Source organism: Lutra lutra, chromosome 9, assembly GCF_902655055.1.
Source record: "Lutra lutra chromosome 9, mLutLut1.2, whole genome shotgun sequence".
NCBI classification, from domain to species: Eukaryota; Metazoa; Chordata; class Mammalia; order Carnivora; family Mustelidae; genus Lutra; species Lutra lutra.
In genome coordinates this window covers 46,412,421-46,416,992 of record NC_062286.1, presented here as the reverse complement: position 1 = coordinate 46,416,992, position 4,572 = coordinate 46,412,421, and the positions used below count along the sequence as shown (strand labels likewise).

The 4,572-nt window shown below is 34.9% G+C and overlaps 1 non-coding gene across 1 annotated transcript; it reads right to left on the bottom strand.

Annotated features, from left to right (window-relative positions):
* Positions 1–3,705: 3,705 nt before the first annotated feature.
* Positions 3,706–3,810, bottom strand: LOC125110130 (U6 spliceosomal RNA). Its single transcript, XR_007130462.1, has one exon. It is a non-coding gene; the product is annotated as a U6 spliceosomal RNA (small nuclear RNA).
* Between the last annotated feature and the right edge of the window lie 762 nt (positions 3,811–4,572).

Sequence of the window (4,572 nt, the reverse complement as noted above, 5' to 3'; positions counted from 1 at the left end):
AAAGTCACAACTAAGATATTGATATTAATACAATCAGGGTTCTGTGACCATTAGGATCTCTGGCATTGCTTTTTTGTAGTGACAATTCTCTACTTCCATACCCACTCTATCCACTCACCTGGTCTGAATCTGTAGCAGTCATTAATATATTTTCTATATTTCTGAATAGTCATTTTTATATTTTTTCTCATTTTAAGAATGTTATATAGGTGAAATTATACAGTATATATTTACATACATATATGTGTATGTAACTTGTATATTTACATATATTTACATAGACCCACATATATAATAAGTACAGTATATAATCTTTAGATTGACTTCTTTTCACATGGCATAATTTCTTTTTTTTTTTTTAAAGATTTTATTTATTTATTTGACAGAGAGAGATCACAAGTAGACAGAGAGGCAGGCAGAGAGAGAGGGAGGGAAGCAGGCTCCCTGCTGAGCAGAGAGCCCGATGCGGGACTCGATCCCAGGACCCCAAGATCATGACCTGAGCCGAAGGCAGCAGCTTAACCCACTGAGCCACTCAGGCGCCCCACATGGCATAATTTCTTATAGATTCACCCAAGCTATTGCATCTTTGCCCATTTTCTAATTGGATTGCTTTTATTTATTTTACTATGGAGTTTTGAGAGTTCTTTACACATTTTAGATGCAAGTTCTTTGTTGAACATGTGGTTTTCCAAATACTGTCATCCAATCTGTAGCTTGTCAATTCATCCTCTTCATAAGATCTTTCACAGAACAAACATTTTTAATTTTGATGAGGTCTGCAAATGTCTTTTTAACTGAGGAATGTGACAAGATTCTGTTTTTTGGAGATTTCCTGCAGTATTTATGTTTATCAGGTTCCATAAGGTTAAGAGTATTTGCACGATGGTGTCATTTCTAGTAAACCAAATCTCTAAGCTGAAGGGCATGTAGTGGTTCCTGTAGTTTATCCTGGAGAAAAGTTGCCTGCACTTGTTAATTTTAAACTTGAGCATGATGAATTAACCCTATACATTATTTGGCCATCTCAGGTAAGTTATGAATGGGAGATAAGCTTCCAACATGTATGGCACATCCAGTGATCACTTTTTCCATTTTCCCTTGCATGCTGCCATGATCGAGGTAATACACTTGAGTGTGACAAAACTGGAGTTTGTCTCTAAGATTATGCCAAAAAAGTAAGAGAGCACTTCTTAGACCCTTATGAAAGTACTGTTGATATACAATGGTGAATTCCTACTATGTACATAAATAGATATTGTGAGTCTAGGTGCATGGGTATGCTAAAGATTGCTGGCTAGGACTGGCAACTGAATTTGTTGGGCCCAGTGCAATGAAGATGTGGGGCTCCTTACTCAAAAATTACTAAAAAACTCAAGGTAATGACAGCAACTGGAAACCAAGCTTAGGGCACTTCTCAACACAAGGACTTGTGCCCCTGTGCAGGCTGCATGCTCATGAAGCTGCCCCCTAATGCTAAACATAGATCCTCTACTGTAAAATAAGCATTTGCCTCAGGGATTGACAATAGGATGATATTAGGGTTGGCACTCCAGGGAAGTAAAGAAGTACAAACATAGCAATATCTCTTAAGTCTTGTGCAGAGCAATAACCTCACCCATTTGCGTATTTGATAGACTGAAGTAACATTTTTAGAGATAACACAGAGGACAGTGAGTCCTTTCTGGAAGTATAAAGAGAGTGAGTATGGAACTAGTTTTCAGAAAAGCACAACCAGTTCATTTGAGACTTTCAAAAGTTTGTGTATACATCCCACATGTGGACCATCTTTGTCTCAGAGACTATGTGGGACAGGCTCAAGGTCTAACATACCAGCTGAGACAGTATCAGAAAGTGGGTAATCAATCTGTGTCATCAAATGGCTGGGGATTGTCCTGGGATTTCCAGAGAGAGACCATATTCTCACATTTACAGCACCTCATATAGATAACAAATCTTCCACCATTCTGACTACTTGAGTGGCTTAAGGAAACAGAAAAGGATGTGATAAAGGTTTTTGAGGAATGATTGAAATTGCTTCTGCTAACACAGTGTAATTACCTCAAGGAAGAGGTGACAGAATGGTGGTAGGATTAGTGATTGAATTATTGCTCATTTGTCCACTAGGAAAGGGATCCTTTGTCCCTTTAATTGTTTGGATATTTTCCCTTTAGAAGATAGTGGTAATTGTAGACACAGAGGATATACTATTTCTTTGGATGACCCTCATTTAGTAAAAAGGCATCATTCTGTTTACTTTATCCATGTGATTGAACAAATGCTGGGCGATTAGTTTTCCAAGAGTACTTTTCCTTATAATATTGTCAAATACCTTTATCCGTTTTCACTTACATATGGGCTAACTTTTATTTCATGAGTTTAATTTAGACTATTTATAATAGTTTAATTTAGAGAACCATTGGTTTTACCTGGAGTTTTCACCTTCTTTGATCAGTTCTACCCTCAAATATTCTGTTAACTCCTGCAACTTACTTAAAGAAGCAGAAGGCCAGGTGATATCCTGATTTTTAATGATTCCATTTATTGAAAGTTTTTGAATATTTGTACAAAAATTGGAGAGAACAGTGGGATGTCTTTTCCCTCTTCTAGACCTGAATATCTCTTACAAATTTGGGCTAGACCACAGGGTCCCTAAAATCAGGAACAGATTCAGTTTTTCTTTGTAAGTTTGGATTTTGGACCAGTTATTACTAGCAGGTAAGACCCTGGGGATCAGAGCAAGGGGATCTTGTCATATATATATATACACACACACACACATACATACATACACATATATCAAATATAAAACAAACATATATATACATATATACACACATACATATATATCAAATATAAAACATATATGTATGTGTGTGTGTGTGTGTTTCCAGCTAATACTAGACCAAGTTGGGCTAAATCTTCTTTGGGTATATTTAGTTGGTTTTGTCTTCCAAGTTTTAGCCCCATAGACTGATTTAATTTGGTTCTGCCATATGCCTTTGACATAAGAGTAGTCATAATGGAAATAGCAGAAACAGCCATCTTGGAAACGTACAGCCTCAAGCTTGCAAGCCCTGCTGGGAATCCATGTTTTACTAATATCACTTCCTGGATATATTTTTCAAAATTAAGATAATAATAATAGTCATCATAATTTGTAGAATTAAATAAACATTTCAGAGTCTTTAGGTAAATATAATTCCAAGACTGGATTGACAAGCATGGGTCTATTAGATAGATAACAGCAATGTGAACAAATATATGAAATCATGATGCCTTTACTTTTTTTCTCTGTATACAGTCATATTTTCTATAACAATTACAGTTTAATTTCATCCTTTCCTTTTTCTCTTTAATCCTTTTTTTTTATTATGTTCAGTTAGCCACTGAATAGTACATCATTAGTTTTGATGTAGTGTTCAGTGATTCGTTAGTTGTGCATAATACCCAGTGCTCATCACAACACATGCCCTCCTTAATACCCATCACCTGGTTATCACTTCTCCCCCCCCCACCCCTCTGAAACCCTCAGGTTATTTGCCAGAGTCCACAGTTTCTCATGGTTTGTCTCCCTCTCTGATTTCTCCACCTTCAGTTTTCCTTCCTTTCCCCTGTGGTCCTCTGTTCTCTTCCTTATGTTCCATGTATGAGTGAAATCATATGATAATTGTCTTTCTATGCTTGACTTATTTCATTTAGCATAAAAATATGGAATGCTTCATGAATTTGTGTGTCTCTTCCTTGTGCAGGGACCATGCTAATCTTCTTTGTATCATTCCAATTTTAGTATATGTGCTGCTGAAGCAAATGCTAATTTCATCATTTCCTATTTCTATATCTCCTTTTATTTTCCTTTTTCTTATGTTACTGCATAATCAAGAAATTTAGAAAATGTTGAAACAGTGATACTGGACATCACTGTCTTATATTTGATTTGAAAATGAATAGCTATAATATTTTACCACTAAGTGTAGTATTTGCTATATTCTTTTTTATTTTTAGTTTGTTAAAGTTTTGTTGTATTATGAATGGGTTTCGAATTTTATCAAATGAGTGTCCTGTATCAGTTGAGACCATCACTTGTTTTTTCTACATTCAATTAACATAGGTAAACAGTGAATTCAATAATCAGTTTCTAATATGAAACCAACCTAGAATTCCTGAAATAGAAATATTTTGGCATGATTTATTATATTTTCATATATTTGGCTTGGATTCATGCAATATTTTGTTTAGGATTTTTTTTTACCTAGGTTGTTGAATACATTGGCCTATAACTTTATTTTATAATTCTTATCTAATTTTTATGTTACAATTATCTTATTGTTATAAAATGAACTGTAGAGTGTCCTTCATTTTCTATTATTTAGACACTTATGAGTGAGACTGAAATCTCTTAATCTCATATTATATGGTACTTACCTATAAAACCACCTGGGTCTAGAGTTTTCTTTGTAGGAAGTATTGACTGATTCATTTTTTAATGTTCTAGTATTATTCAGGTTTTCTGTTTATCTTAGAGTCAATGTGTAAGGATAGTTCCTAGGTGCTTCTAGGAAGTTTTCAATT